This window comes from Lepidochelys kempii, chromosome 10, assembly GCF_965140285.1.
Source record: "Lepidochelys kempii isolate rLepKem1 chromosome 10, rLepKem1.hap1, whole genome shotgun sequence".
In the NCBI taxonomy this organism is placed as follows: Eukaryota; Metazoa; Chordata; order Testudines; family Cheloniidae; genus Lepidochelys; species Lepidochelys kempii.
Window position 1 is genome coordinate 6,937,837 of NC_136389.1, and position 24,839 is coordinate 6,962,675.

General features: G+C 41.8%; 1 protein-coding gene across 4 annotated transcripts in view; it reads right to left on the bottom strand.

Annotated features, from left to right (window-relative positions):
• The window catches only part of EPN2 (epsin 2), a 69,895-nt gene extending 46,174 nt beyond the window's left edge, over positions 1 to 23,721 (bottom strand). For 2 of the 4 annotated variants that reach the window (XM_073361785.2, XM_073361780.2), the window contains exon 1: positions 22,801 to 22,922. The gene's annotated coding sequence lies outside the window, so the exon portion shown is untranslated. Of the gene's footprint in view, positions 1 to 22,800; positions 22,924 to 23,616 lie in introns of those variants that run through there. The other 2 variants (XM_073361783.2, XM_073361786.2) reach the window with 2 other exon arrangements.
• Positions 23,722 to 24,839: the final 1,118 nt, after the last annotated feature.

Genomic DNA, 24,839 nt, shown 5'->3' on the forward strand with positions numbered 1-24,839 from the left:
GACTACCTTTACTTAATACATTAATACCTGCCATGAAGGAGTTTAGTCAGAATACACAAATAAGCAGGGTGGATAAAAATCAATGACTTTAAAAAAAAATCCGATTTTTTTTTATAAAATGCTTTTTGAGGGAAAAAACCTATCTAAAGATAGTTTTAATTAAGATATATTATAGCTGAAAGATATCTCATCATGGAATAGGAATTATAAATTCTAATTCCATAGTATGAGATAAAATATTCATGTAATATTTAAGAAAAGTTTTGTAAATGAGTTCCAATAGTTCATGGATTAGGGGCCCAATCTTATGGGGTTCCAGGGGCTTCTGTATAAATTATTTAGGATAATCTTTCTATCTACCCAATGGGACTCAGTGCTCAGTCTAGAAGATACCATCAGAGATGCTTAGTTTTGCAGTTTTCAAACTGTGGATTTGGGTCTCCAGAGATAACATGCTTGTTAACAGCACAAATGTTGGTTGGTTGGTAGATGGATGGATAGAAAGATATGAGAAATAGCAGACCTCAACCCTATTGTCCCTCTGCAAATTTGTGTACACAGAGTCAATCCCTTACCTCTCTCTAAAAGTGCAAAGTTTCAAAAAGTTCAATGAACAGAAGATTGTTGGGGGGCGGAACAGACCTGGACAAGGAGAAAAAATCTGGAGATAAATGTGAGAAGGGAGGGACAGGCAGTAGAAATAAAAGTGAAACTGCTTGAGCAGCATATTCCAGAAGTCTTGATGTCTTTCTGGGTATAGCCTTCATTGATTTTGAGATCTACCATACCATTCTCTCACTAAAAGGGAAACCCTATAATGGCAGCAGGCTGTAAAAGAGACCCAGTTTGGGAATAAGAACCATTCAAGAAATATATGTTTGCTGATGATGTTTTAAAGAGAGTAACACCAGTGAACTGGTGGAAGTCACTTAAGCACTTGGATTCAGAGATTGTTGAAGTGTTAATCTCACTTTTAACAGCAGTAGCTGCTTCTGCTGGTGTAGAAAGAATATTTTCTTCCTTTGGACTAATTCATTCCAAATTGAGAAATCATTTGGGACCTGAAAAAGCAGGAAAGCTTGTTTTTCTTTTCTAGATTATGAACAAACAAGAAAATGAAGGTGAAGAGGACTGAGTTAGCTGCAGAAGCCAATATTGTAAGTTTCTCATGTTCACCTGGCTGACGTAGTCAATTTAATTTTTGTTTAACAAAAAAATTCATTTAACTATTTTAGTTAAACAATTTTAACAAAAACAAACCTGATTTTAAAAAACTTGAATGTTTAGCTAAATTCAAAAATTCATATGCTTGTTTTGTTAAAATATTATATGTTTTCTGTTGAAGAAAAAAATCCAGAATATAGAACGTTGTTGTTTTAGTTAAATAAAACAATTTAAATATCTGTCAGGTGATGTTCTCCTCCTAATACAGCATGGCATGAAAATCCTCCAAATATTAATCATTAACCTGTTGAACTGGAGATAGTTCACCTCCCAATGACTTCATAAATATCTGCTTCAATTTACCTTTGGTAAATGAAATAACCAATCATTCATTTTCTGATATAGCTGTAAAACTGATCTGAAAAGTTTTCAAAATCAATCACTTTAAAAATGTATAGTGTGTACCTTCTAAAAATGAAACCTACATCTATCTCTGAGTTGTGAAGAATACATATTACGGCTATAACAACCAACAAGAATGCACTTTTATGTAGAAATCCATAATTAAATCGAGTCTTCCTGACTTGTGATTTAATCAATTTGATTTAAATCAAATCCACCCTGCTAATAAGACAGTCCAGAAAAATGATAGTATGCAAATACATTTTCTAATACTGGATATATGCTTATAGTCCTATATGGCTTCAAATATTTTAGATTTCATGCTCTAACTCCACACCACTTTGAAAGATATCCTCAGGCTCAAACTGATTCTGTTTCACAGATTTGCCATATTCATAAACAATTCTTATAGAATGAATAGATAACCAAATGGGTATTGTTGTATTTCCTAGTCCACATTCAAGTACTGTAATACAAACACTTGTTTCCACAGCCAAACAGGAAAAGGAGCAATTGTACTTTGTAATGCCTCGAAGAAGATTATTAAAAGAAGCTATGAAGCTTAGCAAAATGCATAAAAGACAATAAGGATACATATTAGCTTTCCAGTGCTGTTGTACAGCAAAAGAAAACCTACTGATTCATAACAAAGCAATATAATGAAGGCACTGAACTTACTGCCAGCCCCATACCCTTCTTCAATCTCTCTCACACATTATTTAAGAAAGCTAATTAGAGGCAGGGATTGACCAAGGGTTCAATTCAAGAGAAAAATCAGTCCCCCTTCTCTGAGGTCTAAACATGGGCCTTCTTTAAACTTTTAATTTTTTTTTGGGGGGGGGGACGACCTCAAAAGCCACATTTTGGAAGCTTTCCACTCCCCTTTCATAAACAAGAGGACAAAGCCAGCTTTCATGAAGGACAGGTGGCCAAAGGGTTTCTTTAAAGAAAGAGTTAGAGCACAAAGATATGCTTCTCCAAATGTCTGCATATTCAGGATTTACAAGATTGTTAGATTCCATGCTGATTTTTCAGCAGAGCCTGAAGCTCCAAGGGATCATTTTATCTTTAATTTTTATCACGGTGTATGGACATCCATTGTGTAGCTAAATCACTGCCCACATTAATCAGATATTTTATCAAACCACTTTTTATTACATGCAATTTTAAAGGACCTATCATCTGTTATAATAGCTGAGTTTTCTATGTACAGTATCTCTACATACCAGTATAGTTTACTGAAAAGGAAAAAACGAATGGCAAGTTTCACTTTGTGCCTGAACATAAATTAATCACCTGGTCACTTTGATTCAGGACTTGATTTGTATGTTTCATTCTGCAGCCTGTAACACAGGTGGTATTACTGAAAAGAAAAGCAACTGTGTTCCAGAATGAATACAGTGCAACACTCTCTGGAAGAGTGGAGCAGATCACGACAAATGATCCAAGTCACAGCTACATAGTAGATCTAGTTTTAGACTTACAAGCTTTGGCAGAGTCTCTTTAAAAACAACACATTCCTTTGCCTATGGCTAGGTCAAATGTCACTGACAGTATACAAGCTTCATTTCATGTTTTGCTTTATTTCTCACTAGTAATACAGAGACTACTAGACAGGTAATGAATAATAGAAGACGATAGAACTGTATATGAGTATAGGTCAAGCCATTATGCACTGAGCCAAACATTCTAAATGCAGATTAATGCAATAGTAATAGTACAATAGAAAATACCTACCTGAATGAGAGCACTTCAGTTTCCCCTTAGTAAAGGGTAAGGAAAATAACCAAAATTATACTGTGTACTCCAAAATTAGAAAAAAAGTGTAGAAATCTGAAATAAATGCAGATTACCATGTCTACTTGGGTGTTATTTTAGACTGAAATAAAGGTGGAGGGAGACTTTCAAAAGAACATGGGGAGAGAAAATTAAGGCATGTTGGGGCTATACCTGTAGGAGGACATTTCGTTTAGAATTTATTACCGGTTAATGAAGTGTGCCTGTTGTTTCAGAAGTTAAGAAGCCTGCAAAGCAAAAGTAAACTTCTTATCAAGAGAAAATGTGAATTAAATGTAAACACATCTATCTGAAGTATTCAGTGTGCTCACATCATATAATTAGCTCAAAATTTTAGCCACTGAAAATTATGTACATTTTCTGCTATACATTGGGCTTTCACCATAAAACTATTACTGTTATTTTGAATTGCAGCTAAATCTGTGCATATTGAGGTCTTAATCCAGACAAAAACAGTTTTTCTTTCTAGATAGTGTTCTAGCATCTTACCTATCTAAAGGAGTCTGTGGGTCAAATTTACAACTTCTGACAGTTTCAAGCTAGATTTTGGTTACAGAATTAATGTGATTTTTAAACAAACCCAACACTTGTCTTGAAATTCCAAATGAATACAAGGCAGAAGTTTGTACACTATCTAGCATAATGGGGTCCTGGACCATAAATTGGGCTCCCAGGTATTACAGTGATACAACTAATTAAACAACAAATGTTGCTGTGGAATATTCAGCTCAAAATTCAATTAACATTCCAGCACGAATCAATTCAGCCTGTCGAACTATTCACTCTGAGTTTTAGATTTCCTTCACCCAGTTCAACTGCTTCACACCATACAGGTATGGAAGAGCAGCAGTTTTTATTCGTCAAAGTAATCTCCTTCTGACCTGGCCCATCCTAAAATGCAGAGCATAAAGTACCAGCAGACTCAAGCCAGAGGACTGTATGTGTGGACAGGAGTTGGTTGGCAACAGTACCTGAGTAAAAGACAGGAGTGCAAGTAGGGTGGTACCCTCCAGTACGCAGTACCGGCAAGAAATTTTCAGCAGATACGGGGTACCGGAAAGACTTGGGGCTAGCCCTCCCTTCCAGTCAGGGAGCTGCGCTCTGCTCCTTAAAGGGCATTCATTCTTTATATGGCTTTAACAGCACAATACATGTGCTAACAAACTTAAACAAAGGCTTTAAGTTTGTTAGTATATGTATTGTGCCATTACGTTGGTCAGGAATCCTCAAGATGAGAGGAGTGGGGGGACAGAAGGTGTTTAAACAGTGTTCTTGATTCTGTTTCTCCCCATTGGTCTGAATTATCCATGACATCCATACTGCATCACATCAAGTCAAAATCATTTGAGGAATTCCTCTGCTTGCACTGACCAGAGGATGTTTGGATTCTGATGTCAGCCCAGCTCTGCAGCCTGACGGGAATCAGGTGTTGTCCCCAGTGTACATAGAATTCTTCTTTGCAGCCAACTAGTCTAACATGCATTTTGTTAACTGGAACTGGAGCAGCAAAACAAAGAAAACAAATGCCTCATTTTCCAGTTTTGTGGGTGAGAGAACTATAAGTGAAGATTATTATAATGCCGGACACTGACGGCTTTAAACCAGCTGCCTCAGGAATCTGCCAAGAACTTTGCTGAAAATACGTTCCTCATCTTAGCAACGGAGCTAAGACTTATCACACATCTGCCCACCTTTATTCAAATGAAGCTCCATCCGATCTGACAGCTCAGGCATGGTCAGTTTCGTCCAGAACAACTTAGAAACTTGGAACCTAAGCCTGTAAATCCTTAATCATTTGATCAATCCCATTGAAGACAATGGGACTATTTGCAGGACTATGGACCCCTTTTGTGAACTGATAACAGTTTCAGGAGTCTGTTCCTAAAAAGGAAGTTGAAACCCCCATTGAAATGCAATGTTGGGGTACAATACCATAAAGCAGTTTAGGATACAGTTCTACTTAAAATTTGTCCTTTAGTAAGTCATACATATGCTGAAATGGCTCCTCACCCAACTCCCATATAAACAAATTGAATACTACATATTTGGGGGGCGGGGGAGTGAGAAGTTATGCATGTTTATGTTTGTATATACAAAGGGGGGTCTCGGAGGGGACGGGGAGAGCATGGGGTCCCCCGGCTGGGGGCAGGGGAGAGAGGAGTCACATGTTTCAGAGTAACAGCCGTGTAAGTCTGTATTCGCAAAAAAAAAAGGAGTACTTGTGGCACCTTAGAGACTAACCAATTTATTTGAGCATAAGCTTTCATGAGCTACAGCTCACTTCATCGGATGCATCTCCATCAGAAACATGGAGGCTCACGTGGGGAAGTCACATGACCCCCTCCCTTGTGTCCCTCCCATGAGTGCAGTACCAGCAAGAAATTATTTCTACTTGCACCATTGGTAAGAGCCCAGGCTGACTCTGTAGTGAAGACAAGGCCTGGTCTACACCTAAAAATTAGATCAACCTAGCTATATCACTCAGGGCTGTGAAATATTTTACACCCCATGCAACATAGATAGGTTGACCTAACCCCCACAGTAGACATGGGTAGGTCAATGGTGTCAGCTTAGAGGACTCCTCTGACAAGAAAACTTAGAGATGAAGAACAAGAGCCGCTGACCACAACTGACAGGACAAAGAGGAGGAGGAATATGGAATGAAAAAGCATGAAGCATTTCTTTTTTATTTTAAAAAAGAAAAGTTTTCTTTCACTCTCTTCCTCTTGTTCTGGAGATACTCCCAGAGTGTTATTCTCTTAATCATGCATTTGTCAGATTCCTCCTTCTCTGAATGAGCTCTCCCTCCTCAGATGAGGAAGGGGCAGTCAAGCTTACTCTTGTGCTTTTTGGCCATTTTACTCTTTTGCTTAGAGACCCCTCCCCCAATACCCTCTTTCCTCCCCTCCCTCTACCTCCCCACAAGGCGTTCCATTATACCCAGTCAAATTGCACAGGAGACTAACTCAGTGAATCTCAACCTATTTACCATTGTGGGCCGCATATGCAGCTCTCTGTATGTGTTATATGGGCCACACACACACACTACTTGTATGGCCCTGAGGATGCTACATGGGCTGCAGCTGTGTGCTGATTGGGCCGCAGGTTGAGAACCACTGCTCTAACCTATTGATGTCCATCTACTGGCAGAGGGGGCTATGAATCTGTCAATACTGCCCCTAAATGTGCGGGTACATCGTGCTGAATCTGCTATTGACTGCATTTTGAGCTGGTAAAATTCCAGCATATGTGCGTTAAGCTGACAGCAACCATTTCATTAAAGGAGAGGGAATGGGTGTATTAAGATCACCCTCAATTTTGTTATCCCCTTTGAAGTGCTTGGTAGTGTTTCCATGCCAGTCAGATCCTTGAAAGAGCTGCAGCAGATGACATCTTTTTCCTTAGTAGGTCATCATCAGCCTGCTCTCAAGAAGTTGCCATTGTCCATTTACCTGCAAAGGGTATGCGGGACCACGCCTTCCTCTGTTTGTCAATGTTTAAATCAGATATTGTTAAATATTAAATTGAGGTTTCAGTTTGTAAACAAGAACTCCATTGTTTAACACAAGGCTGTTGCAAATGTTACAGTGCCTTGGATTTTGACTCAACCTTCTCAGATCCGTCCATGCTATCCATTTTACAGAACTACAGACCGACAATCTCCTTACTCTACCACAAGGAGAGTTTTTTCCTAAATGCTAATAGTGCTCTGAACACAAGAGAGCAAACGTTAACAAAACAAACACTTACTTGCTGATGTTTCAAAAATTAGCATAACAGAAAGGTAGAAGTACTTTAAATTCACTGTTGTTCCACTTCTATGGACAGAGCATTGGGATGGGAATAGGAAGGACAGGTTGTCAAAGATGGGAAACTGCTACAGTCTTAAAGGTGATCTGAAAACGAGGGGGGGGGGAGAATGGAGGGGAGTAATTGCATTTTTTTTACATTATGTGTTTCTGCAGGATGTATAAAAATTACCTGACTGGTCTTCCAACAAAAGCATGGAAGAGAACTATTCTGTTTTTTTAAACCTTACAGATGTCAGGAATGTCACATCTGATCTTCCCTGGTTTTGGCAGAGTACTTCTTGCAGGTCAACCCAAGAATTAACCATAGTTTCCAAAACAGTGCTCAGCTGAGCTTATTTCTGTTTACTCTTACTGATATCAGCACCAGTTCAGCTTGTGCACAAAAGATTCAGCACCTGATTTATTCACCTATCTATAGCCTTGTGTACAGTAAAACCTTGTCTACACTAGGGAAGTTCTTGGGGAAAAAATTGGAAGTACTAAAGGAATCAGCCAGTGGCCACTGGCATCATTTTCAGCATCATGCCATCTAACTCAGCTCATAACAAGACCAATTAAATGGTGCTGAAAATGATGTCAGAAACCAACAGGCTGATTATGTTAGCACTCCCAGTGTCGAAAGAGGTAAAACTGAACCACTGTTAGCATGAATGGTGAAATTTTCAAGAAATTCTCTGGCACAGAAAATGCCTCAGTATATAAGGATATGTCTACACTGGCAGAGTTATCGCGCAGCTCAGAGAACGCTGAAGGGAAACCGCTGTTGTGTGTTCACACTGTCAGCTGCAATAGCGTGTTCACAGGTGCAGCAGTATTCGGAGCGGTGCACCCCGGGCAGCTATCCCACAAAGCATCTCTTCCTCTTCTGCCGCTAAGAGTTGTGGGGAGGTGGAGGGGGTCACGGGACATACTGGGTCTTGTCCCAATGCACCGTGATGCATCGCTTCGCATCCCAGCAATCCCTGTGCTTCCGTCCACATTTGGCGCCATCTTTCAACCGTTTGTGTACTGCATGCTCTGCCTCTTCGGTCTGCAGGAACGGATCCCGCACTGTTGATCAATATGCTGCTCACTCTAACACATCACGAGTGGCAGTGGAATTATTCCTTAAACTACAAAGGCAAGAGGAGTTCGACATTGATCTTGCCACATGTAGTAGCTATGACACAAGATTGCTTGTGGCATTCACGGAGGTGCTGACCACAGTGGAACACTGCTTTTGGGCTTAGGAAACAAGCACCGAGTGGTGGGATCACATCGTCATGCACGTCTGGGATGATGAGCAGTGGCTGCAGAACTTTCAGATGACGAAAGCCACATTCATGAGACTGTGATGAGCTCACCCCAGCCCTGCAGCGCAAGGTCACAAGAATGAGAGCTGCCCTGTCGTTGGAGAAGCACGTGTCGACTGCAGTGTGGGAACTGGCTACTCCAGACTGCTATTGATCGGTTGCTAACCAGTTCAGAATGGGAAAGTCGACCGTTGGACTCATGTTGACGGAAGTGTGCAGGGCCATTAATCACATCCTGCTCCGAAAGACCGTAACTCTGGGCAACGTGCGTGACACTGTGGATGGCTCTGCACAAATGGGTTTCCCTAACTGCGGAGGAGTGATAGATGACAAGTATATTCCAATTCTGGCACCAGACAACCTAGCCACCGAGTACATTAATCGGAAAGGGTATTTCTCAATGGTTCTCCAGGCACTTGTGGATCACCATGGGCATTTCACAGACATTAACGCAGGCTGGTCTGGAAAGGTGAATGACGCAAGCATCTTTCGGAACACTGGCCTCTTCAGGAAGCTGCAAGCAGGGACTTTCTTTCCAGACCAGAAGATCACAATAGGGGAAGTCAAAATGCCCACTGTGACCCTGAGAGACCAAGTCTACCCCTTAATGCCGTGGCTTATGAAGCCATACACAGGACACCTTGACAGCAGCAAGGAGTGGTTCAACAACAGGCTTAGCGAGTGCAGAATGACAGGTTTCAGAGTAACAGCCGTGTTAGTCTGTATTCGCAAAAAGAAAAGGAGTACTTGTGGCACCTTAGAGACTAACCAATTTATCTGAGCATAAGCTTTCGTGAGCTACAGCTCACTTCTACACTTTCCACAGTATGCATCCGATGAAGATCTTTTTATATACACACAAAGCATAAAAAAATACCTCCTCCCACCTCACTCTCCTGCTGGTAAAAGCTTATCTAAAGTGATCACTCTCCTTACAACGTGTATGATAATCAAGTTGGGCCATTTCCAGCACAAATCCAGGTTTTCTCACCCCCCCCCCCCCCCACACACACACACACAAACCCAGTAGGAGTGTGTGTTTGTGTGGGGGGTGGGGGGGTGAGAAAACCTGGATTTGTGCTGGAAATGGCCCAACTTGATTATCATACACACTGTAAAGAGAGTGATCACTTTAGATAAGCTATTACCAGCAGGAGAGTGGGGTGGGAGGAGGTATTTTTTCATGCTTTGTGTGTATATAAAAAGATCTTCATCGGATGCATACTGTGGAAAGTGTAGAAGTGAGCTGTAGCTCACGAAAGCTTATGCTCAAATAAATTGGTTAGTCTCTAAGGTGCCACAAGTATTCCTTTTCTTTTTGCGAGTGCAGAATGGCTGTTGAGTGTGCGTTTGGCCTTTTAAAGGCTCGCTGGCGCTGTCTATATGGGAGGCCAACCTGGCTGACGACAATATTCTTATGCTTATAGCCGCGCGCTGTACACGACATAATATTTGTGAAGGGAAGGGTGAAAGCTTCACTCGGTGCTGGACTGCTGACGCTCAGCACCTGGAGGCTGAAATTGAACAGCCAGAGACCACGGCTATTAGAGGGGTGCAGCACAGGCCCATAAGGATCAGAGATGCCTTGAGACAGCAATTTGAAGCTGAAAGCCACTAATATTTGTTGCTATGCTTGGGAGTGCAGTGCTTGTAAAGCTAGGAGGTGATTGTGATTGGTGCAGACGATGCACTATGAAGGTGTAAGAAAACTGCCTGTTTTGCAGGGCTCTGTTTGCTTTCAACTAATAGAATAAAAGTTGCTTTCAAACCAAAACAGTTCTTTTATTAAAAAACAACAACCGGAGGAGAAAGAAAAACAAAAAAAATTATCAGTACTGAGGGGAACGGGGGAAGAGAGGGTCCAAGGAGGAGGTGAGGTCCTGGAACGGTTAAAGATTTGTGTATGTTCAGGTATCATATCCAACCTTCTCCTTTGGAGTACAGTGCAGCAGGTACTGTACTTCAGCAGGGCTAAACTGCAGAGGGACGAGTGTTGAGTGCAGTGGGTACTGGGAGTCCGTAGGGCTGGACTGTGACGGGGCAGGAGTGGAATGCAGCGGGTACAGACTGGGGCCAGGAGATTGTAAGAGTGCGTTGGCAGTGTCTGGGGAGTGCACGGGGAAAAGTTTTCCGACAGCAGCTGCAGTGGAGGGCAGGCACGGAGCTGCTCGGTTTGAAGAGCTAGTATCGCCTGGAGCGTGTCCGCTTGGCGCTCCATAACGCCTAAGAGCTACTCCGTGGCTTCATTCTGACACGCCGCGTTCTCCTTTCAGTCCCTCTTCTTGCTGTCTACACTGTCTCTCTCTTCTTGCCCTCTACAGTGGCACCGCAGCACTGTACCCCCAGCACGAAAAGCTGTACACCTCTCATCAGGGTGGGGGTTTGTTTAGTTTTGTTTTTTTTTAAACAGCGCTGCAACTGTGCAGTTTCTGCGCGCTAAGTGGCGGGCAGTGTGTACACCTCGGGAGTTACAGCGCAGAAAGCTGCCCTACTGCGCAAAAACTTGCCAGTGTAGACAGAGACTGCGTGGGCCACATCCTGAGCTCCCACATCTTAACTGAATAGCGTGTTAAATCTTTAAAGGTGACATCCAATACTTTTTTTGAATTTTTAACAGCTCTTATATGTAAGCATGTATGTTTTTAAATCCCTCTAATATTTTTAAATACTTTTCTTCTGACTTTCATTCCTCCTTGATGTTTGCCTTTTTGACACACCCCTATATACTTAGCAGCTCTATAAACTGTTTTCTGTGAAACAGTGACATTACAAATGCCATGAATATGTTAATCACCAAGCTGTAATGAGTTTTTTCCTCTCCCCTGCCCTCTAGGCTGGGAGTAGCAATATAACAGCTTTACTCAAAACAATTTAGCAACCTGTAAGTAAAGAGGTGTGATTGAGATGGGAATGCTATTACATCTGCTTAGCATGCAAACAGTGGTTGTGTCAGCAGGGGGTGGAGCTTAAATCCCTCCTATTTGGGTATTCCATGAAGAGAAATCGATGCAAGAATCACTATTTTTAATAAAAAATAATTAAAACAGGGGTTTCAACAAAAATACAGCAGAGGTTGATCTTCATGAACCTCATGCATTTAACATAGTCTCTCTCATGTTTATTAGGCACTGAAGTTAAAAAGGGGCTTTAAGATTTGGGGTTTTTTTTTTTGAAGAGTCAAAACAAAAGCCCTGGAGTATACTTAAAAGTTTTACTGGTACAATTATGTCAGTTAGGATTGATTTTTTTAAGCCAATATGGTTATACTTGTAAAAGTCCTAGGGCAGTGGTTCTCAAACTATTGTACTGGTGACCCCTTTCACATAGCACGCCTCTGAGTGCGACCCCCCCTTATAAATCAAAAACACTTGTTTATATATTTAACACCATTATAAATGCTGGAGGTAAAGCGGGGTTTGAGGTGGAGGCTGACAGCTCACGACTCGCCATGTAATAACCTCACAACCCCCTGAGGGGTCCCGACCCCCAGCTTGAGAACCCCTGTCCTACGGTGAATACAACTATACTGCTATAAAGAGGACACATTGGTAAAGTTATTCCCCTTCCCTTATAGGAATAAAGAAAAGGAGTACTTGTGGCACCTTAGAGACTAACCAATTTATTTGAGCATAAGCTTTCGTGAGCTACAGCTCACTTCATCGGATGCATACTGTGGAAAGTGTAGAAGATCTTTTTATACACACAAAGCATGAAAAAATACCTCCCCCCACCTCACTCTCCTGCTGGTAATAGCTTATCTAAAGTGACCACTCTCCTTACAATGTGTATGATAATCAAGGTGGGCCATTTCCAGCACAAATCCAGGGTTTAACAAGAACGTGGGGGGGTGGGGAAGGTAGGTAGGAAAAAACAAGGGGAAATAGGTTACCTTGCATAATGACTTACCCACTCCCAGTCTCTATTCAAGCCTAAGTTAATTGTATCCAATTTGCAAATGAATTCCAATTCAGCAGTCTCTCGCTGGAGTCTGGATTTGAAGGTTTTTTTGTTGTAATATCGCAACTTTCATGTCTGTAATAGTCCAACTTGATTATCATACACATTGTAAGGAGAGTGATCACTTTAGATAAGCTATTACCAACAGGAGAGTGGGTTTGTTGGGGGCGGGGACGGGGGGGAGAGAAAACCTGGATTTGTGCTGGAAATGGCCCAACTTGATTATCATACACATTGTAAGGAGAGTGATCACTTTAGATAAGCTATTACCAGCAAGAGAGTGGGGTGGGGGGAGGTATTTTTTCATGCTTTGTGTGTATAAAAAGATCTTCTACACTTTCCACAGTATGCATCCGATGAAGTGAGCTGTAGCTCACGAAAGCTTATGCTCAAATAAATTGGTTAGTCTCTAAGGTGCCACAAGTACTCCTTTTCTTTTTGCGAATACAGACTAACACGGCTGTTACTCTGAAACCTGTCCTTATAGGAATAGCTATGCCAGTATAAAGCTCCTTTATACCACTATAACTGCATTCACACGGGGGGTGGGGGGGGGTGCACCTCTTTAACTATAGTGTCCAGTTACAGTACAGACTTCTAGGGTAGACAAAAGCCCTAACTGAAAATCCTTTTCCCTCCCAACTGGTAGACTTTCAGTCTCTGAATTTTTAATGTTAAAAATCCCCCAAAATATTTCATGTATGCAGTACTGTCATAGAAAACAGCACAAGGCTTCCCTTCCCTATCCTCCATTTTTAAAAAAAGAAAGAAACCCCTTCATAGAAAAGTTAGTGAATATGATTTCAGGAGAATAAAAAAGGACTGCAGAAGAATCATAAACTTTGCAAACAGACCACGAAAGGTTAAAAGAAGACTGGCTGAACTATCCTGTAGCATTCAAACCAGTTTGTACGTTTAGATATATAGAACAAAATCCATTGCTGAATTCAGAATACTATTATTTTAGAAATTTTGATTAGCTATCCAAGATAATGACAAGGCCCCAATCCAGCAAAGTACTTACCTTAAGCATTTGAGTAGTCCCCTGCCAACAGGACTACTCATATCCTTATGTTAAGCATATGCTTAAGCATTCTAATGGATCGGGGTCATAAACTGAAAAGTATTTCAAAAACACATAAAAATAGATATTAAAAGCAGCCCATAAAACAATCCTACTCTAGATCCTTCAAAAATCTACCTGCTTGCAACACAGAAGTATGGAATTACCACCAGGCAGTGTATTTCTTAATATTATGCATGCCAAATTATAAGACATGCTCTGACTTTTGAAAGCAAGCGTAAAATGCTTTCTTGAAGGCATAGTAAATTCATATCTTCATGAAATTAAAACAGTTAAACTATAGCTACTGTTAACTGGAAGATGAAGGACACAAAACTCCTAATTATACTTTTCAGTCTGCTTACCTGAACCAGTTATGCTAAGAAATCATTTTAACCATCAATTGAAAATGGCATTTTAGTCTATTGAATTCCCAATACTTCATAAATTAGTCAATTTGTAAATTTTAAAAATTACACACAAATATCTGCTCGTTGATGATATGTAGACAGTTCTCTGCAGTGGAGCAGTTAAAAAGTGATTTTGCCCAATCCTTCTCTTAATTTTAAAAATTCAATACATTCTGGTGTGTTCCAAACTTTTAAACAATCACAGAAAGGTTTACAACTTCAATTCCAATGCAATCGTAATTCTGAAAAAAAGGCAGAAATCAATTTAAGAATATTTGCATATTTCATGCTCATACCAAATTTACGGAAGAACTTAAGCACAAAAAATAACTCTCATTAAGGTGCTAGCCTAGTAAAAAGATTTATAATGTTGATAAAACAGTTAGTCTTCCTTTGCAAAAAGTGCCCCAAAAAAGTGGGCTGCACCATTATAAAGTTTACAGCAATGAAAACTAACAACCTTCTGGATCTTTTGAGCAGCACGCAGCTATCATATGTATTAAAACAGATGGGAGTACACTACAGAGATTCTCGGAAGTAATGGTTAAAGTGTTAACTAATGATTTCTGGTCTACATTTGCACCGTCCTAATGAGAAAGGTACTTGGCACCTACTTCACTATTAATCTACCAACATACCAACTAAGGCATTATCTTTACTTTCTGGGAAATGCACTACAGGGTTGGTAAACTGAACGTTTAACTTATGTGAACTTTGCACAACAGCAAAAATTAGTTGTTTCTGACCCTCACAACAAATGCTTCAAAGCCTTTTAAAAAGTCAGTGCATGAAACACAGCACTAGTTAGCAATCATAAAATAGGCCAGTTCATGCTTTAGGAGGAAAATATTTCAGTAAATAAGAGAACAGATGTCAGTTGCATACTTCCAACTGGTTATTATGCAGAGAACATTTTTTTAAATGATAGAATACCTGGACACCGGTCCTTTTAAGCCTCACAAAAATTCTATTAGTCTCACTTGATGGGTAGGTGTAAGATTCATACATCTCACCCTCTTCCCAAACAGCCATTCCTATTCACACTCCTGCAATATCACAAGCTGGTGAAGTGCTTTGCTGATTAATTAGGTATCTGAATAATTAAAAGCTTTAAAGCTTTGGATTTCAAGTAATTATTTCACTGCTTTCCTTTACATATATTCCAATGACAGATCACCTTCTCCATAGACATTTAATAGAGAATAAGGCCATATTAAAACTACTCAGTGAGCTGTAGCTCACGAAAGCTTATGCTCAAATAAATTCGTTAGTCTCTAAGGTGCCACAAGTACTCCTTTTCTTTTTGCGAATACAAACTAACACGGCTGCTACTCTGAAACCTGTCATTATAAGTACTGTTATACTCATGTTTAGAAGTGAAAATCAGGATTAATGAATGGCCTATCTTTATATTTTAAAATTATTTTGACATTAATTTTATATGCTTAGAGTCCACCAACCTACCCTCTCCTATTTCTGCCTTCTTGTTGGTACAAGCCTTGCCCCTGCCCAGACAGCGTTGAACATTAAGGGAGAAAAAAACTGGGGCAATAGAAGCTGCCTGGAGAATCACTGCTGCTTCAAACAGTAGCACCCTTAAGAAAATAAGGATAAAGACAAAGCTTCTGTTCACCCAGGTGCTAGCTGATGCTGCTTTTGCCCAGCTAATGACATACACAACTGCGTGAATCAGGGCAGGCTTTCTACCTGCAAAAGAAAGAAATTAGAGTGTGTCACTATGCACGTGTCTGAGGCAGGACAATAGACAATATAAAGACATAAAATTAGGATAAAAATATTAAAGATCAAGAATGGCTAAGTACTGGCCCTAAGAGCAATAACTCAAAAAACAAAGTTCAGCCACACCATGTAGTGTGCTTTTAGACATTTCTTGAAGACTTCCAAGGTAGAAAATGTGAACAGATTAAGAACTGATTCAAGAAGAAAGAAGCCACCTCAGATATCACACTATTAAAATTTGGGAGACAAAAATCTGAAAGGAAGCCATCTTTAAAACACACTGGTTTGCCCTTCCTCACTGAATAGAAGAACTGCATAAATCAATTACTTGGAATTTTTAGTATTATACCTCTTGCAAATGAAGGTCTCATTTGTGAATTGTGCAATCCATACTCAAGCTGGTGAGCAATTACTCAGGTGAATAGTCCCACAGAGGTTAAAAGAACTGTTTGTGAGAGTAATTGCTCACCAGCAGGAGTAAGGGTTGCACAATTAAGATAAAAGTTATTAAGTTACAAAACAAACTCAGAGTGGGACGCATTGCAATTGACAAAAACACAGATAACAAATAGTAAATGAGACATTTTTATTTAAGTGTGCAGAAGTGGTTTAACCAGGCAGGTTTAACAGCTGTACTAAGATTATACAGTTCTCTGCAAAGATCCTACTTAAAATTTTGTTTGTTCTAACACTATAGCACTTGTAAATGTTCAGAAAACTACACAACTGACCATAAATCTCAAAATTAAGATTTCTAATGCAGTACAGAAACAAGAAGAATTTAAATATGATTATAAGTCATCCTTGATGCTATTTGAGGCTAATACAGATACACACTCTGAAAGACTTCTCTATGATTTGTTGTAACTAACAGCCAAACAGAACAGGCCCAAGAGACATAAACTCTCTGATTTTCCTTTTTATGTTCAGCTTCCAAAACACTTAAGACTGATAACTTAGTTTTAGAAACCACTACATTATGTAAGAGAATATCTGGAGAACTTGGAGAAAAGCTTATCAGGTCAAAATGAGGAGTAGGGTCATGAAGTAATTAGGTGAATTAAATGTTTGGGGGCAATTTCTTCAGACCTAAAAGATGGAGATATGTCATCTACTCCAAGATCCTCAGGCCCCATGTCTATCTTTATACAGTCACTTCTAGAATCACACGCATGGTAAAAATGACCCTGCATTTAACTATCACCACAGTGGACTCATAACAATGCAAACTGACTTTCAGATTTACCAACCTGATGGAAGAAAAAATGCAACATCTTAGGGAGGTGCCTAGCACACTTTTGAGTGCAGTAAAATGATAAAGAGAACCTACGGCAATCTAACAAAAGAGTTTTGAGAGTTTCTAACAAAGAATGCGTGAATATAAAAAAAACAAATATTGTGCTACAGGCTAGAAAAATTAAACATCAGCCCTTAATGTGCAGCTAAGTAGACTTATTGTAGGGTACCATAAGAGAGGATTTCTGTCAAGACTTTGGATCTAGATGTTTAGGGTGATGAAGTTTACAGGAAGAGGAAAAAGCATACCAGAACTCACTCAGGTGTCAAACATTAATACAATTCAAAAACATATATGTATCCAATTGTACAAGATGTAGTATGATTGTGGAGGCCAAAGTAGAAGAAGGAATAGGAGATCTTGAACAAAGACAATAAAAACTTTTTGTACCCTACTGTCTGTCTGGGAGTTGATTCAACTCAAGAACTCCCCCTACAGTATGGCTTCTGGAACAAAGCCATCCTATACTTACTATGCTTTGCAACATTCTGTATTTATTAAAATAAACCTACATTTCAGGGGACTCAGCAACTGCAGGCAACTCTAATAAAGCTAACTACAAACACAGCTTTGGGAGCACAGAAAGGAGCAGCTGACAATCTACAGGGAGAATAGTGCAACATCAGAGGAAGAAGTCTGATACGGGAATTGAGACCAACAAATATTAAGCAGCTCAAGGAAAACAGATGATATATTTCTAAAACTTGAGAAGATTTATTTTGATGAAAACAAGATTTTATATATCTAGGAAAATGAACTTTCTTAGACTTTGGACTATTCAGCTCTAAGTGCCCAGCACCACCAGGAACCTAGGATGCTATTAGAAGGGATCCAGGGAATATTGCTTGAGAGACTTAACTAGTTCGAACTGTTTATGCTTTTAATATATTACATAATATTTAGAAGGAAATCCACACAATCTGGGGCATGTATTATATGGGTAATAAATTGATATGTACGTTTGACAAGTATCTTTCCACATAAAAATACTGTAAAAGTAGACTACAATCAAAATTAAAATATTACTGAATCCGAGTCTGCAAGCAATCTGGAAACACACAAAAATAGTTCGTAACATCAATTTGTTTCTATTTACCAGGGCCCCAATCATGCAAACACTCATACATGTGTTTCACTTTACATGTGAGTAAATTTGAGCACATATGAGAGTTTGTAGGATCACAGCTCAGAAATGTGAGTTACTTACATTTAAAGGGAAACCACTTGAAATGTAATAAATTTCAAAACATGGTGTTAAAAGTAGTTATAGGTATTACACATGCCTAAGTACTCACATCAGTGTTTATGATTTTACAAAATCACATTTGCCTATTATTTGTAATGTTCTCTCACCAGTTGATGTGTGAAAAATCAGTACTAACAAGAGGAAAATAGCTAAATGCTATGCGGCAAAAATTAAACTGACCATACACACAGTGCTGCCAAATGCACAAAGTGAACCCACTGAAAAGATAGAGAATTTTTCCCTCTAATCTTTCAGTTATGCTTCTCGAAGCTTGTCTATACATGGAGTTATTCAGGAATAGCTAATGCACTTCAAAAATTCACAACCTACTTTAATCCAAATTACCTTTCAAATGTAGACAAACCCTAAGGAGTTACTTTTAACACTAGTAGGCAAAATATTTTCAGACTGAAGCATAATTTTTTTTTAAGTTGGTGCTCTTTTTAAAAGCAAAAGTTGATAAACGTTTAAGCTTCAAGATATGGACAAAATACCAACATTTACATTTCTTTTATCAGTTTGTCATTTCAATAAATTGATAAACAACGTTTAAAAGGAGCTCTTTTACTTAGATCAGTCTTGTTGAGGAGAGCAGCTCAATGGATGGGTTGTAAAAGCCACCTTTCTAATGGAATTTTTAGCTAACTTTAGAAGTTAATCTCACAATCTCTCCATTTATCAACACTTTAGAAACATTATCTAATATAGCCAACGAAAACCTAGATCTCTAAATCCAAAGTTACAACTGCAATAGTAAAATACCAGGACAAAATAGTTGGTGCTTGCGTATTTTTCACCCACGCTGCCCCCTTTGCTAATGGGCTCAATTTTTAAAACAGTATTTTAGGGCAGGATCAAGAAAGCTGTGCTCATTGAATTCACATACTGTCTAACAAGTGCGTGGCTTGAAAAGGTTTTTTTTCACAGAATAGGAAAAGCAATCTTACACCAGCAACCCAAAAATCATGAATTCTGGGAGTTTAAGTATACTATGCAGCACTCACTGATACTATAGCCCAATAAAAGGACATTATCAAAATTAGACCTATCCATTTTGTTTTACAAGAGCATGCACATTGTTCCTCTCCACTGTGCCTGTTGCATTCTTATGAACTGGCAAGGTACTGAAATATACTAAAATCCTGCTCTTTGAAGCACTTAAGGCAGCAGGATACCAATATATTTTGATACCTTGCCTGTCCACATCAAAACAAGGCAAAGCAGAAAGATAGCATTACTGCACTCATACAAGCCAGACACCCTGGATTTTCTACTAGTGGGTCGGCCAAGAGAGTAGATGGCATTCTGTAACTATGGTTTTGGAAGGCTGAAGGGTTATTGTTTTTTCTCTAGAGCATTATAACTTAACCTAAAAATCTTTATTAAATTACATTTGGGACCTAGCAAGCCTGGCAGTGACCATTATAAATCTTAACATTTGTTTTCATTTATCAGCATCTTTAAAAGTGGCTTAAAATAATCAGTCTTATCTCTGCTATGTAACACCACATAGGATATGATATGCCATATTAGTGTATGCTTCTATTTACTTTATTATATATCAGTCAGGCAAGTCACAGTTAGCAACAGTACCTACATATAGGTGCCAACTTCATCACAATGCTTTCCAGCTAGTATGAAATCTAGCTAACCTAGGGACATTCATATTTAGGGATAGTTTAAACCTTGGTAGCTTTGAAAATGTCAGTAAAATACTGATCTATACTTGAAAATTTGTCAGCCTGGTTTACCAATTGCTAAAACTTTTGACCGTTCACTGGTATATGTTAGTGCTCTTCTTTATGAAAAGCCAACGCAACAAACATTTAAGATCAAAAGAAAGGAGGACATCTGAATTTGTTTGAAAATAATTTATTGAAAAATGAGTTGAAAACATAGCATTTAGGAAGGAGTGTAATAATAGTATCCGTCCATTCCAGAAAAAGTATTACAAAAGGTTTACCTTTTTCTATTTTGCCCAAACTAAGCTGTAGTCTAAAAAAGGTAAAACTGCATGCAAAGTTTTACGTTTTACTGTGTTCTAACATTCCAATTTTCTAAAACCATGTTCGGCCATATTTTACGCCGTATAAAATCATCCAAAAGAAGCTCCATATTACCATAAAAGAAAAACATGTTTGGGCAGATAATCATTACGCAAAGCTCAAACGAAAAGAATCAGAATGACTAGCATCCTGAGCCAGAAGTCCCAGTTTACACAATTCATGATGTCTGCAATATATCTGAAGAGTCAGAGCAAATAGCGAGACTAAAATACAGTGTATCTCTTTGCTGAAAATACAAAAATAATATCAGTTTCTCAAAGAGTTGAAAAGAAAACCACAAGTGTAACTAATTTTATACTTTATGTGACTAAGTAGAAAACACATAGCACGCTCTTGGTGCTACCAGAAACAAATCATCAATCAAATCAATATCAAGCTAATATGCAATAATCCTTTATTTAAATGACAATAATAAGACTGAACATAGTTCAAGCACAATTAACTATGCACACTGACCACCTACAACTAATCTGCAGCAGCAAGTCCACCAAAACTGGAGGGGAAGAGGGGGGACAACACTCAACAGCTTCAATACCAGTCTGCCTAGAAAAACATTATACTGGTGCCCCATTTGATATTATCCATACATCTACTTCGGCAAACAAAATACAGTTTTCAAAACTTATGTCTAAAACTTGAGAATTTTTTTTAAAAAATAGAGTAAACTGCTGTGAAGTTAACCCAACAAAATTCAAGTGAAACCTGTAGCCAGGTAAATTTAAAACATGAAGTTGTGGCATATGCAGATGAAAACAGAGGCTCCAAACTTTAGTTTGGAGGTTTATGGTGAATCCCTTCAGGCAGTTTTTAATCAATACCAGAGTATACGTTACACCACAAAAGGGAAACTGTAAGAAAATAGGTTTCAGAGTAGCAGCCGTGTTAGTCTGTATTCGCAAAAAGAAAAGGAGAACTTGTGGCACCTTAGAGACTAACCAATTTATTTGAGCATGAGCTTTCGTGAGCTACAGCTCACTTCATCGGATGCATACCGTGGAAACTGCAGAAGACATTATATACACACAGAGACCATGAAACAATACCTCCTCCCACCCCATTGTCCTGCTGGTAATAGCTTATCTAAAGTGATCATCAAGTTGGGCCATTTCCAGCACAAATCCAGGTTTTCTCACCCTCCGCCCCCCCACACATAAGCTTTCATGAGCTACAGCATCAGATGAAGTGAGCTGTAGCTCACGAAAGCTTATGCTCAAATAAATTGGTTAGTCTCTAAGGTGCCACAAGTTCTCCTTTTCTTTTTGTAAGAAAATAATTTCCCTGCTAATAAAGACTCTGGCTATTCCTAGAAATGCTTTTCCAAGTCTGAAATCTGTGATCACGGACTTTGCTGCCATGATGGGAACTAGTTGCTGTTACCATCCTAACAGAGACAACAATGGCTACTTAGAACCCAAAGGGCATTCATGACATTCAAACAAACCCTACAAATTACCCCCACAAACCGCAGACCTCCCTCAACACCAACACCCTTCCCCCCCCCCCCACTCACACAATCCAGCCACACACTCTCCAGGCCCAGAGCTGCACACACAGTCACAGTCACACCCTTAGGCACCACCACTACTCTCCAGACACACACACAGAACACCAGCCTCCCCACAAACTACCCAAAACCTGCCCTCTTCAAATACACACCCATGCCCCCAACCTGCCCCCGGGAACACACTGAGCCCCTAACCTCCCCCTAGTCAGACACACCCCACAACCTCCTCCTTCCAAATACACCCCCCAATCCCCAGATCCTCCAAACTGCCCCGAACACCCTATACCCCCAAAACCAACCCCACTTGCAGATACACCCCCCAGCCTCTAATCCCCAGATTCCCCCATCCCCCCTCCGAACACCCCATACCCACCCAAACCTCCCCCCTCCACCTACCACCCCTGCCCCCCAAACCTCCCCCCTCCAAACACCCCATACCCCCCAAACCTCCCCCCTCCACCTACCACCCCCGCCCCCCAAACCTCCCCCCTCCGAACACCCCATACCCACCCAAACCTCCCCCTCCACCTACCACCCCTGCCCCCCAAACCTCCCCCCTCCGAACACCCCGTACCCCCCAAACCTCCCCTACCACCCCTGCCCCCCAAACCTCCCCCCTCCAAACACCCCGTAGCCCCCAAACCTCCCCCCTCCACCTACCACCCCCGCCCCCCAAACCTCCCCCCTCCGAACACCCCATACCCACCCAAACCTCCCCCCTCCACCTACCACCCCTGCCCCTCAAACCTCCCCCCTCCACCTACACACCCCCACCCCCCAATCCCCAGCTCCCCCCTCCACCTACACACCCCCACCCCCCAGCTCCCCCCAACTGCCCCATCAAACACCCCGCACCTCCCCTTCAGCTACACAGCCCTGCCCCCCCCTCCCGGACACACGTCCCTCAGCCCCCCCGCCAAGGCCGTTGAGCCCCCTGACCCCACCAGCCCCCCCGGAGCTGCCCCATCCATCCCCCCGGGGGGCGGGGAGCTGCCCCCATGCCCGGGACAGCGCAGGGGACCTCCCCTCGGCGCCCGGCTCCCCACGGACCTGCTGCCGCCGCCTCCGCCGCGGGGCTGGGAGCGGGGCCCGGGGGTCTGGCTGCCCGGCCGCCGCCGCCGCCGCCTCTGGCTGGCTGTGACACCCACACGCACCGTCCAACATGGCGGCGGCTGCGGGGCGGTGGGGGGGGGGGCAGAGGCGCCCGACTCCCGAGCGCGTCCCCGAGGCCACCCTCCCGGCGGGGGCGCGCGCGGGCGCGAGCGCGGAGAGCGAAAGGCGGAGCCGCCTGGCCCAGAACCGCCGCCTTGGCCCCGCCCCTCCCCGACCCCATCTGGGGGGAACGGATCCTCTCCCCTCTTTGGCGGGAGGGATGGAAATCACCGCTCCTCTCCCCCCTTTTGTGGGGGGGGGATCACAGACTCGCTCCCCTCTCTATGGGGGTGCATGGAAATCACAGCTCCTCTCCCCCCTTTTTGGGGGGGGGCGTGGAAATCACAGACTCTCCCCCCCTTGGGGGGGGGGGGGGCGGGATTTGGAAATCCCAGCCCCTCTCCCTTCCCAGGGATCCCACTCTGTAAATTTACGGATTGGGCAGGGGGAACCCAATCATTTTGGGGACAGGCTTGGAAATCCGCCCCCCCCCCAACCCCAGCCCCAGCCCCAGCCCCAGCCAAGTGAGACCAAGGCAAATAACCAAGTCTCTCCTTCCTCAGGGCACCCACCTCTGATCTACACCCACCCTAACCCCTCCTCACACATCTGTCCCCCTTCCCAAATCTCTGAAAGAGCCAAGAGTCCATCTCCCCTTTCCCGCCGCACTAGGTGGCTCCTACCCTAGCTCCCCCCCCATGGAAGCACACTCACCTGGCGGGATCTCCCCCAAGGGCCATGTATGGCAGTAGCTTTAAGGCAGATTTTTAACGTGTCTCCCTCGTGTGAGGAAGGATTTTGCTGTGTGCGCTCCAAGAGGACATTACAAATGTCACTCCCACAGACTGTCACATCCTGACAGACCCACCCTGCCAGGGGAGTGACCAAAAACCCCACAGTTCTTAGTTCCCCTCCCCAAACCCTACCACACCCACTCCCAGGAGTGACTGAAAATCACTCAGCCAATCGTTCCCCCCTCACCACAAATCTCCCCTACACTCCCTGCCCCAACCCCAGAGACTTGAAAACAAATCTTTTTCCGCTGACAATTTCCTCCTTTTTTTCAGTTGGGGGAGAAAAAAAATTGATTTCCGCCCCCTGCCCCTTTGTCTCTAGTGCAGCAAATACCAAGACAACCTGAATTGTGATAAGGTTGTGTATCAGCAACATCCTTGACTTCAGGAGATACATCCAAGCTCTGAGAATATTGTTTGTTAATTAAAAGCATGAGCGGGGTGCTGTTCTTTTACATGAATTCTTATTTCCTTTTAGTGCTGTGGTGTGCATGTCCCACCAGTGGATGGAATTATATCAGATCTGTTTGTCTGCCCTAGACTTTTCCCTTCATATTCCCCACTGATGGAGGGCTAGTGGAGACAAGACACTGGCAGCCACCATCATTCCTCACAATGTCATCTGGACCTGCTCTGAGCTAGGTTAAAACACTAGCTCTATTCCCTGTGACACTGCACCAGTGGGAACTCAGAGGAAGAAAGTTCTAGGTTAGACACAGCCTTCATGTCTGTGTCAGTTCCTGGGCCTGGCCAAGCTCTTAGATCTCTGGGTGGGAGGCCCACGCTTTGGAAGCTGAAGATCATAAGTTCTATTTCCAGATGCTACAAGCATGCAAGGACAACTCTGGTATTTGCAGTGCATTGGGTGAAGGAAGATATGCAGGATATCAGACAGACTTCTGTTAACCCACATAGCACATCTGGGAATGAAAGTCTGGGCAGCTGGGTGGTTCAAAGAACTGGGGATGTCTGCCAGGAATTCCAGAGAGTTTTAGCAACTCAGCTAACTGGGAGAGGGTTACAAGGATTTCATCAACTAGGGAGGAAGAACGGCATTGGCAAGGGGAAGAGAGTCTACCCCATGGTTTATTTTTCAAGATAGGCAGTTCACGGCTGGCCACTGGGTGGGAGAGGTCCTGGGTG